General features: G+C 43.1%; 1 protein-coding gene across 4 annotated transcripts in view; it reads right to left on the reverse strand.

Annotated features, from left to right (window-relative positions):
• KLHL13 (kelch like family member 13) overlaps nt 1-5,708 on the reverse strand; it is a 198,264-nt gene extending 192,556 nt beyond the window's left edge. For 2 of the 4 annotated variants that reach the window (XM_070784350.1, XM_070784346.1), the window contains exon 1: nt 4,831-4,962. The gene's annotated coding sequence lies outside the window, so the exon portion shown is untranslated. Of the gene's footprint in view, nt 1-4,830; nt 4,963-5,689 lie in introns of those variants that run through there. The other 2 variants (XM_070784351.1, XM_070784352.1) reach the window with 2 other exon arrangements.
• Nucleotides 5,709-12,916: the final 7,208 nt, after the last annotated feature.

The raw sequence follows: 12,916 nt of genomic DNA on the forward strand, positions 1-12,916 counted from the left end.
AAGTTCAACAGTAATAAACAATTAAAGTATCCAAAACAATAATAGGAAAAATGGCACAAGGCAGCATTTATCCCTTATTCAACAACTATTTATAGAGGATATACCACATGCCAGGTGCTCAGGAGATGACGACACATGAACCAGACAAGGTTCATGCAGGTTGCCTTCATGCAGCCAGAGCCCAGTGGGGAAACAGCCCGGCAACAAATAAAGATGATTATGACATGCATGATGGTAAGTGTGTAGGACTGCTGTTCACATCCAGAGGAGGAAAGCAGGTCAGGGTCAGGGGTGATAGGATATAAAATTTGAACTGTTCCTTGACTAGCATTGGGATTTGCAAGGACAGAAAGGAAAAGAGAGGGCTTTTGAAATGGATGATGGCATGGCATCCATTCAAAAGGCCGCTACTGTGCACCTACTCCATGCCAAGAATAATGCTAAGCACAAAATTCCAAACTAGGTAAAATCCATTTAAACCAACAGAGGATTTCTTGTTAAGAGAATAATAAGGACAATTGGGATAGTAGGCCTATGTCCTATCATGGCGAATCCTTGAGTGTTAGGTTGAGGAGTTGGAATTTGACCCTGCAGGAGTCACTGAGGCTTATTTGGCAGGTTTCTGCTTCACAATATTCAGATTTATTCCTATGGAATGTCAATGACTATCTGCATTCTTATTTGGGGCCAATTAGACCTCCAAGTTGGATTGCGTTCAAGCAAGAGTTCAGGGCAACAAAATAAATGCCAAGTATAAATTCATTTAATCCTCAAGGAATAGAGAAAACTCTGATCTCTCAAAGAATAAAGGTATGGCAATTTGAAAACACTGGAGAAGGCAATAGCTAAAGGGAAGTGGCAAGCTCCTCTTAAATCCCAAAGGCCATTTCTAAAACCTAAGTTATTTCTTCACATGCAAATAAACTTTCCAACCTTCCAAAGTATATTTCCATGAGAAAAAATTTTTTACATTTCTTTTTTTATTATATTTCTTTATTTGGCTGTGTCCCAAGTGGCACAGTGGTAAAGAATCCGCCTGCCAATGTAGGAGATGCAAGGGTTCAATTCCTGGGTTGGGAAGATCCCTTGGAGTAGGAAATGGCAACCCACTCCAGTATCCTTGCCCAGAAAATTCTATGGACAGAGGAGCCTGGCAGGTTACAGTCCATGGGGTCACAAAGAGTAGGACATGACTAAGTGTGGGTGCGACGTGCATGCGCGCACACACACACACACACACACATGCTGGGTCTTAGTTGCAGCATATGGGGTCTAGTTCCCTAACCAGAGATCAAACCCAGGCCTCCAGCACTGGGAACACAGGGTCTTAGCCACTGAATCATCAGGGAAGTCCCAAACAAATTCTTAAGTTGAACGATGATCTGATCTTTAACAAGGCTGGTGACAACTCACCTCAGGGCTCTGGTGGACAATGTGACAGTGCAAACTCAACTGCTTCGTAACTTATTCACCTTGGAGTTCCCATTCCCTTACTCCCTTATCTAAGCAGAGTGAAAGAAGTCAATTACATATTTTATACATATCAAAGATTTTCATTCTCTTAAACAATTGAGTAGCTAGATATTCTACTTACCCTCTGCAAAACAAATTTTATTTACATCCACTAGTTTTTTTTTCAGTCATTGACCTTCCACAGAAAAGTACATAACAAAGACTCTCCAATGGTTTCCCACTATTTTTGAGAATCAAATTATTTATCAGACTCTGTAGGCCCTGCATTACCTATTACTGACTCCTTCCAGGCTCCCTAACTCCTTTAAAGCTCACTAGGTTCCATCCATCCTGGCTGGCTTTCTGTTCTTCAAATATCTCAAGTTTGTTTTTCTGTCTCAACGTCTTGGCTCTTACTCTTCTCTCAGCTCTTGATGAGGTAAGCTGACAAGGTAAGAGTGATCTCTCTTCTTTCACATCTCTGTTCAAAGGTCACCTTCGCTGAGAGGCCTTTTCAAACCACCCTTGCTAAAAAGGCCCTTTCCAGTTCTCCATCTCATAGTATTTCCACCATTGTTCTCACTACCATCTATAAGGATCTTCTTCATTTGTTTCCTTACCTACTGTCCATATTCTCTGGTGGAATATAGCCTCTGTGAGACTCCAGAAGATCAAGGATTACACCTCTTATCATTTACCATTGTGGCTAGCACATGGCCTGGCAAATAGAAGATGCCCAACAGATTTTGTAAGATAAATTATTAAATGATTGAAGAATATATTTAAAAGCTGACTGCTATGAATGTCAGTAACTTGAGAAAATCTTTTCATCTAATTTTGAGATGTTTTCTCTAGAGTTGTTCATTTTTCAAAATTTTTTCTACATTTTTTTTCTGAGATCTGAGGATACCTGACAAGTTGTTGTGCTAGTTCACGGCAAGAAAAATATACCAGTTTCAACCAATGGATTAAAGAGAAAATACTTCAAGGAGATTGTAGCAGTTTCTTAAACATCAATAAAATCAAACAATTAAAAAAATTGGTTAGTCTCATTTCACTAATGTAAGTCAAATTACATGAAGAAAAGTAATTTAAAATGTAAATAAATGAAAAAGAGAATTCAGCAGCAAAGTGCAATTATGTTCAATCATGTTTACTAACATCGGAAATACCCAATTTGATAACTCCTGGATGTACCAGGTGGATTATCAAACACATTTTGAGTAAGAGTCTAAAGATTCAGAGCAAAATGCCTAAGACAAACTCATATCCACCTTTATTTTTTTTCTGGCAAACATAAATAGTTCATATTAGGGCAATCTTAGCTTAGTATCAGTAATAATTACAAAAGGAAAAAAAAATGACATAACAACATAAACTCTTTTCTTTGAAACAGTTGACAAGTTTATATATCTTTCCAGAAAGGGTTGCCAAGAAAATTACAGATTTAGAAGAGTAGGCCTATTTGTATAAATCCCCTTTCCCAAGTACACCCATTTTCCAAAAGAACTAAAGAGAAGTCAGAAATTTACCAAATGAATGAGGGAAATTACAGATCAACTGAAAGCCATATAACTAAACTGATGATCAGTTAATATTTATATTAACTGTAATATAAATATTCTTTAATATTCTTGTGAAAACCACTTTCCTCAGAGCAACAGCATAAACCCAATACTGTCACACCACCCTTTCTTAAAAGGAGCTTATAAAAATGGCAGATTAAAAGCATTGGGAATTTGAGGCCCTTATTTATCCGTTTTAAAAATACATCATTTGATGTTGCAGCAGAAACTACATGCATCGTCTCACGGCCAAAAAAAATGCTCCCAGGACAGTGATATTTAGCTGTCACCTTCATTCACAACTTGGTTTCTTCTGAGATGATTGCCAATTAGTGCACACTGTGTCAATGACAACACCTGGTCACACACCAAGTAAACAATTCTATCACTGTTAAATGTAAGGAGATTAATAAAAAAAATAGATGCAGACAAGGAAGCTAATATTTTTAAATGTAAAATGATGTCATAACTATAACTACTTAATGGATTATTTCACTTTTCTCAGTTTTCAAACTTCAACACTGGATATAGCCCATTTCCAGGAACACAGCCGCCAAGGTCGGCCTATGCTAGTTCACTGTATCTGCCTCCACATCCAGCTTCTTCATTCAATTTTCTTCACGAGCTAATTAGAGCATGGAAGTGAGTAAACGAACCTCAGTATAGGAGCACGGGGAGAAGGCAGTAGGCTGGTACTGTGTGAAACTGACTTCAGCAAACAGAAAAGTCATCCCTTTGACATGGTTTTTAAATTCTGCTTCTTGAGGGTACATACAAATATGTGATCAGCAGTAAGAAATTGTGGCTTCTTAAAAAAAAAAAAGGCAGGGACCCTCCCAACAGAGTCAGTTTTAAACCCCAGAGTCTGTCAGTTCCAATTCAGTGGGTTTGGTAACCAGCTTAGGCTAACTTGAGTGACTTTATCCCAAACTACTAGTCCTCTGACAACACTGAAACGCTGAACACTCCAGTTTGCAGGAGAAATGGAGCCAAGCATCAAGGTCCCTCCCACTGTCTCTCTCTACGGCCTGCTTGGCAGCGTGGGAAGAATCAGACGGAGGACCATGTGCTAGGATTAAATACAAACAACATACATATATCCATTCTCAGTGCTTGTGGTTCTTGGACTAAGTTACTGAACACTAGGAAAAAAACAAAGTTGGAAGTTCTTTAGATGATGTTTACTAAAGGCTCGTTCCCATCACTCTCAGTACACCGTACAGTAGACTGGAAGCTTCCAAGAAAATCATTAGTGAACTGTGATTAATCCAAAGCAGCCTAGACTTTTTAGAGATGAAGACACTCAAAGCAGAGTTAAAAGCTTCGAGGAAGAGAGGAAGGTGCTCCTGACTCGGGAGCCAGCAGCGAAGCCTCCCAAGTTAGAAGATTCGGAGGGAGGGATGGATTAGGAGGCACAAAGCAGAAACTGTGGGAAGACAAGAGACAGCGGGGCCCGAGGCGGGCAGAGAGACCCCCGACCGTCAAGGGCAGCGACAGCCCCGGAGAAGAAGATCTTAGAGGGGTAACAAAGAAGGAAAGGAAAACTAGGCACAGTGGTCCTCCAAGAACCCAGGCGACGGGCGGAGCCAGCGAGTCGGGGAGGGAGAGATGAGAGGTGCGGGCAGGAGGGCGTACACCCGCAAGTGAGAGAAAATGGGCTGTGGCGACGGAGGGAGGGCGTGTGAAGAGCGGAGGTAACCCCCTGTACGCCCGCAGGTCACAACTCCTGACCGGCGCGCCGCCTGGCCTCGCCGGGTCCCCGGGGCGCGAAGGCGGCCGACAGAGCCGCTGCCACTTCAGGACCCTGCCTCACCTTGTTTGCGCGTCCCGGCGTCCCGCCGCCCGTCCGCTCGCTGCTGCGCTCCGAGGGCCGAAGAGCGAGTGGCGCGCAGCCGGGGCTCCGTCCTGAGGCGAGGCAGCGGCCCCAGTCCTCCGCACCCCCTTGCTCGCCCCGGTCACTTCGCCTCGCTCTCCCGTAGGCGGAGAGCACGGACCCTACCCCGAACGCCGCTCCGCTGATTTGAAACGCTCCGTCCCAGGGTTCCCCGGAATAGGAGCGGCGCTCCTGCGGCCGCAGCGGCGGAGCCTCCGCCTGACCTCATGGGGGGGGGGGGGCAGGGGGAAAGGGGGGCGGGAGCCCAGTTGAGGAGGGGTGGGGGAGGGCGCGCGGGCGGGGGAAACATGGCGGCGGGGGCGGCCCCGGCGGCGCCTGCGCGGGAGGCGGGGGAGCTGGGGTAGGACCCAGTGTAGGGTCCGAGCGCAACTCCGCGGCCGCCCGCTGCGTGGCGAGGAGGGGCGGGAGGCGGGCGGGCCGCGCGGTGGCCCCCACGCCTCCGAAACCCGGACATTCGGCTTAGAGCACACACGGCCCCTGGTGCCCAAGACAGAAGAGGTGAAAACTGTCAAATATCCGGGGACACGGCGCGCCCGCCAGGAGGAGCGCCCCCGCCCCGAGCCTCCTGCCCGCGCTTGTCGCGGCCCCTCGTGGTCGCAGAGGGCCCGGGCGCAAGGTGTCTCCTCAAGCCGCTTCACTTCGGTGGGGCGCGCACCTCCAAAGAAGCCTGACCCGGGATGTCACACAACTGCTGTTCATCACTCTTGAGATGCGCTTCATCTTTCCCCCTGCGGGAGGTACAGACGATTAAGAAAAAAGAACAAATACGACACTTTACCCAGGGTCTGCTAAGCAGCCAGCGCTGAATTATGAACGCACTGAACTCTTAGAGCTACTCCACAAGGTCCACAGGCAGTGTTGTCTCCATTTCACAAGCGCCAAGACTGAGGTGTCAAAGTCAAATGATTACTTGCCCAAGGTTACGTAATTGGTAAGGGGCAGAACAGGGCCCAGGATCCCAAGCAGCGTGATTCCAGCGCCCAAGTTCTTAACCGCTGTGCCATGCTCTTTCCAAACTGGTGGAACTGCTATTCTGAGTCACAATCTTGACTCTCTCCCCCAAGTTCTGCCAGCCAAGCCCCCAACAAAAACCCCAGTCAAGCCTGTTTTTCCCCCTTGCAGGTCTTCTATTCATTCTTTGCCTTCTTGACGGTTATAGCCCGGGGCCACCTTCTTACACTTCTTCCTTTGCCTTTTCTTCTTATAATTCCAGACTCCTCCTCAGAAAAATAATGGAGCGTGCTGTTAGCAACCAGTTCACTCAGTTTGTTTTTTAAGGAAAGTGATGGGGTGGGTGTGGGACGGTAGTTCTTTATGCTTTGTAACATTTCTCTTTGCCTACCAGTCAACTCCTCTGGTGTCTGAGAGCTCAACATTGCTGACTTGGTATTTCAAATTCCCTCCACTGAAATTCTAGTAGTGCATTTTAAGTAACTTTGAAATAATCAGTTACTCAAAAACTGGCAAGAACTGAAGCTATCACCACATTGTTAGACTTTACCAAACTGGTAAAAAGAAAGAGAGAACTCCAATGCACGTGGAATTTATATTATCTTTTACCTGCCTGTCAGTGGATTCAACACAATGCATCTTTGTTAACAGGCACGCATGCATTCATTGGCTTCTCCACCATGCTTATTTAATAATTATCACCGTATACCTATGTTACACACAAAATGCCTGTTAGGTAGAAAGCACCTGTTACAAGAGTTTACAGTCTCACTGATGAGATGTGTTTAAAGCAATTGATTTCAGTGTGTATGAAAAATCTGGCACGTTAAGTTAAAAATAAACAAGTGAATACAACTGAGTGAAATACATCCAAGATACTGCTTCATCCCGGACATAAAAAGGTTTAAGTGGGGTAGTTTTACAATACGTTTTCAAACAGAAATAATGGGAAAATAGGGTAATCACGTGTAGCCATAGCCTCCCCAATTCACCCTACGAGAAAACCCTCCAGATACATAGCAAGGATGGGAGCAGTTATAGAATCTGCATTTGAACAATTGGATAGGAATAAGATAGATTACAAATAGACTTATCTGATAGGAATTAGTTGTTGTTTGGGTTAGAATGCTTTGAATAGTTAATCTAGTGGACAGAGCACCATGGCTTGGAGTCAGAAGACATGAGATATGTTACATTAACACGACCATTTCTCTTGAGTGTGTCTTCCTGAATTTAGAGTGGGGTAATGAAGATATTCCCTGGAGAAGGAAATGGCAACCCACTCCAGTATTCTTGCCTGGAGAATCCCATGGAGGGAAGAGCCTGGCAGGCTACAGTCCATGGGGTTGCAAAGAGTCGGACACGACTGAGCTACTTCACTACTAATGAAGATATTGGACTGATCTGCCTCACAGCATTGTTCCAGGTTAAAAAAAAAAAAAAAGTCATGAAAGTACCTTGTAAACTTGTAAAAATTATATATAAAATGTAAAACAATGTTTTTCTTAAATCAGACTGATTGGCCACTAGAAGCTAGGGATGTAATTATGAAAGATATTGCAAGTTACCCTGTAGCCTAAAATGTCAAGAATTAGAGTTTGTAATGAAATAGGACAAACTCTGAAGAATGGGGAGATGTAACAGAAGTGCAAGAAATAAGAAAACAAGTCAAAACAAAATAATAATGGTGAAAAGAATGCTGAAAATGGTGATGGCTATTGTGTGCTGAGGGCTTCCCCTATGGCTCAGCGGTAAAGAATCTGCCTGCAATGCAGGGGACGAGTGCTTGATCCCTGGGTTGGGACGATCCCCTAGAGGAGAACATGGCAACCCTCTCCAGTATTCTTACCTGGAGAATCTCTAGACAGAGGAGACTGGCAGGCTACAGTCCTTGGGGTCGCAAAGAGTCAGAGCATGCACACACACGTTATGGGCTGAATTGTACCCCTGCCCCCAAATTCATATGTTGAATCTTAAGTATCTCAAAGTGTAATGTTACTTGGAGATAAACTATTTAAATAGGTAATCAAATTAAGATGAGATCTTTAGGGTGGGCCCTAATCACTCATGACTGTTGTCCTTATGAGAGGAAATTAGGACACACACAGGCACACACACTGACCATGTAAGGACATAGTGGGAAGCCAGCCATCTGCAAGGCAAGGAAAGAAGCCTCAGAGGAAACCAAACCTGTTGACACCTCATTCTCAGACACACAGGCTCTATGAGAACTGTGAGAAAATAAATTTCTGCTTATTGCTGTTTAAGCCATCCAGTCTGTGATACTCTGTTGTGTCTACTATAACATAAAAGCCCAATATAACAGTACAAAATTGAAATGGCAACTGATATCCTCTGTATTAGTTAACTGTTAATTGCTGCATAACAAATTGCCACAAACCTGGTACTGGTCTCAAACTACACACATGTATTATCTCAGTTCCTGGGGGTCAGAAGTCCAAGCAGAGCAGAGCTGGGTGTGATGCTCAGTCTCACAAAGTTGAAATCAAGGTGTCAGCCAGGCTGCATTAACTTGTGGAGCTCAGAGTCTTCTTTACAGCTCATTCAGGTGATTGGATTCAGTTCCTCAGGCTGGTAGGGCTGACACCCTGGGCATCTCCAGGCTCTAGAGACTGCCCCTCTCCATAGTCAGCTTACAATAGGGCTGTTCATTTCATCATGCTCAGCAGGAGAACTTCTCTCTCCTCCAGAAGAGACTTTAATTACATCTTCAAAATCTCTTCACTGTTTTCATATAAAGTAACCTAATCATCACAGTGGGACTTCCCTGGTGGCCCTGCCAGTGCAGGAGGCGCAGGAGACACGGATTCAATCCCTGGGTTGGGAAGATCCCCTGGAGAAGGGCACAGCAACCCACTCCAGTATTCTTGCCTGGAGAATCCCATGGACAGAGGAGCCTGGCGGAGTACAATCCATGGGGTCACTGAGTTGGACACAACTTATCAACTAAACAGCAACAGTTATCAGAGTGGTCACCAAGCACTCATATACAGGGAAGGGAATATACAGGGTGTATGAACCTGGGGGGAAGAATCTTGGAAGTTATCTTAGAATTCTGCCACCAGGTCCCCTAGCAGTTTGACAAGATCAATTTAATTATATATTTATAGAAATTCGACAAGACAGAGACCATGCAGGCAGACATGGACACACACATACACAGGCGCACACACGCCACAAAGCACCCAGCCACGGCTGAGGCCTAGTCCCTCAGGAAGCATTTGCCAGCTTGCTGTGTGCCTAATAGATGTGAAACTTAGGGCTTTCGAGTGCATTAACTCTGATTAGAGAACAAACTGAAAAGTATCAGGACACCTTTTTTAGCCTCTCCGCTCAATTTGCGTTTCTTTAAAACACTCTTCTGGTCCATTATTGAATGGAACTGTTATTTAAGGCGAGCCCACAGGGGGCCTGCTTAAGCCCCTGACTTACTCCAAAGAGTGAAATAAGAAGCAGAATAAGGAAGAAGGTTTCTATTCCCCTGTGGCTCACAAAATAATGTAGACAAGTAGCCTAGTGGGGTGGGGTGTGTGTTTAAATATAGAAATAAATATGGACTTTCTAAGTGAAACAAATATGTTTCATCCCCTTAAAGGAGTGAGCTCTTAACTGGGCTTCAAGGAGAGATCGAGATGGAGCTTAAAGCCAGGAAAGGATCTAAAGCTGTACAGATTTTCTAACATCAAAGGATGACATTAGCCATAAACAACATGAACTCTATCTTGCATGCAGGACTCTGGGAAGACTCTAACCCTGCCCTCTTCTGTCAAAACTTCTCAGAGCTGACTTCTCAACACAGCTTCTTTGCATTTCATTCTTACAAGAGCTCAAGTTGGGAGGGTCAGAAATAAAAACTGTTCTGGGCACTTTGGAATCAAAGGGTTCTAAAAATAGAACTATAGGATGAGTGCAAAGGATACCACTGAGCATTCTGAAGCGTGAGAGTAATAAGAAGCAATGTCTGTTTGAGAATCAGCATGACTTCTCTGAGTCAGACAGGGGCAAAGGCAAATGCAGGGAGACTGGTAGGAAGAGCTGCAGTAGGCAGACAAGTGACGATGCAGCTTAGAATAGGGTGGTAGCAGAAGAGACTTAAAAAAAAAAAGGCAGAGACAGCAGAGATATATTTAAGAGGATGACCCAGCAACTAGGAAGACCCATTCAACTAGATGAAAGATGATGTCATTCACTATGCTGAGAAGGACTGAAGCAACCAGATTTTGGAGGGGGGGGAGTTGGGGGGGGGAGTAGGGGACTGCATTGCATAGGAGGTCCATTTGAGACATGTTACCTTTGTTACTGAGATACTCAAGAGGAGAAATCAAGCAGGCAGGGATGTATGCACCAAAGGCTCAGAATAAATTCTGTGTGATGGAGAGGCTTCATTGGCATGCTTCTACAGAAAGTGGTGCTCAAGTGTTGTCTGTCTCCCCAGCGTGCTACAACATGATATACATAACAACCTGGATGGATCCCAAAATTATTATTCTAAGTGAAAGATGCCACACAAAAAGGGGCGCATACCATACGACTCAATTCATATAAAACTCTAGAAAATGAAAACAAACCTGGAGTGGTAGAAAGCAGGTAAATGATTGCCTGGGGATGTGCAGCTCATTTGTCCATTCATTCGATAACTATTTATTGAACATTTCCCATATGAAAGGCAAATGCTAAATTCTATGAGAGACACAAAGAAATATAAGATCTGGTCTCAAAATTTATAAAATCATTTTGAGGAGATATGTAAAAGTTCAAGTAACCATTATACCAAGCACGTGTGATGTGTCATATGTGTGACACAAGCAATGGAAATTCATACAATCACACTTTGTCATATCAGTAAATTGGAAATAAAATCCTAACATCAGATATTTGGTTACATATATTATATGAATATATAACTGAATACTCCACACTCTTTCAAAAACAATACATGATTTTATCTATTGAAATGGAAAGATTCATGATAGATTACAAAATGGTACTACGATACCCCTCCCACAATAAATACACACACACACACACACGTATACACATACAGAGAAATAGTTAAGAAAACTATACAATAAGATACTAACTGATTATTCTTTCAGGCATGAGATTATGTGGGTTATATTCTTTTTTTCAATTTTATTTTACTTTTATTTATTTATTTATTTTGGCCACACCATGCAGCTTGTGGGAATCTTAGTTCCCCCACAAGGGATCTAACCTGGGCCCTCAGCACTGGAAGCCCAGAGTCCTAACCACTAGACTGCCAGGGAATTTCTGGGGGTTATTATATTCTTTTACTTTTATGTACTTTCTGATTTTTCTGTATTGAGACTAAAAGAAGGAAATAATGGGACTTTTTTTTTCTAATAAATAGGAAAGGCTTTAGAGAAATTTTGATGCAGAGTCATGTTTTAGCCAAGTCATTTTTGAATTTTTTTACTGAGGTTTGACATATAATATTACATTAGTTTCGAGTGTGCAACAAATGATTTGATATTTGCATACACTGTGAAATAATGACCACAATAAATCTAGTTAACATCCATCACCATACATAGTTACAAAAATTTTTTTCTTGTGATGAGGACTTTTAAGATCTACTCTCTTAGCAACTTTCAAATGTCCAATACAGTATTATTAACTATAGTCACCATGCTGTACATATATCTCTGTGACTTATTTATTTTATAACTGAAATTTTGTACCTTTTGACCCACTTTGTCCCCCTAAACCCCTCTAGGCACGTCATGTCTAGATGAGACTATATCTACTAGAGATACACAACTAGGGCACTTAATTAGAATATGTTTCTTGAGAGATGGTAGTTAAAACAATGGAAACAGTTAAGAAAACTCAGAGGAACCTAGACTCACGAAAGACTTAGTTATCACTTAAGACTTAGTTACAACTGGTGTGTGCTCAGGTGTGTCTGACTCTTTGCAATCCCATAGACTGTAGCCCACCAGGCTCCTCTGTCCATGGGATTCTCCAGGCAAGAATACTGGAGTAGGTAGCCATTCCCTTCTCCAGGAGATCTTCCTGACCCAGGGATTGAACCGTCTCTGCATCTCCTGCATTGCAACAGATTTTTAACCCACTGAGCCACCTGGGAAGCCCTTAGTTAACTAGAGGAGACACCAAAAGAACAATGGGGGAAAAAAAGAGGTCACTTCCAAGTGAGAAACAAGAAAACATCAGAATGAACAGAAATGTAGGTGTGCTAAGCATAAGAGAGTGAGAGGCACTTACTCTTACAGGAGTAAGTGCCTGTAGGACTTACAGTGACACTCTTTAAGTAGAAGTGTCCAAAGCAAGTGTAGAATTTTAAACAGAAGATGCCTTTTTTAAAAAATGTACCATGATATTACCGTATAAAATGTGTCATCTTTCTCAAATGCAAATCTAAATATGTCATTTAGTGTCAAATTGCTTCTTCTTTGCACATTAGAACTCATAGAAATCAGGAGACCAGAGCTAGAAAGGAATGCAAAGACCATTTCATCTTGGCCCTTAATTTCACAGATGAGAAAATTGAGGCCCAGAGAATTAAACTGATTTGCCCAGGGTTATACAACCAGTGACTTAAATATAGTCACAATTTTTCAGCTGTCTGTGCTAAAGGGGAATGCAGGAGCCTTGGTAAATGAATCCTTAGATATTGCACTAATCTCACTTTGTCAACAGTTTTAAGGTTCCTCCTTTCACGATCTTCCTTTTCCTGTAACTCGGCTTGGGCCTAACCTATGCCCCTTCTTTCCACCTTCCCCTCTCCTTTTCCCTAAACCTATCTCTTTTGTGGGGACTGCTTCATTTTGCCAGGACTCTGCTCCTACGATCATCATCATAAGGATGCCCCACTCTCTACATCCTAGCGAACAGTTTCTCCTTTTATCAGACTCAGAGCTAATGTCACTTTCCCTAGGAAATATTTTCTGTCCACCCAGGAGACAATGCACACACCTCGGTGCAGTGGTGAAGAGCTAAGTTTGTCTGGGTTTGAATCCAAGTTCTGCCACTCACTGTGACCTTGGGCAAA

Source organism: Bos indicus, chromosome X (genome assembly GCF_029378745.1).
Source record: "Bos indicus isolate NIAB-ARS_2022 breed Sahiwal x Tharparkar chromosome X, NIAB-ARS_B.indTharparkar_mat_pri_1.0, whole genome shotgun sequence".
NCBI classification, from domain to species: Eukaryota; Metazoa; Chordata; class Mammalia; order Artiodactyla; family Bovidae; genus Bos; species Bos indicus.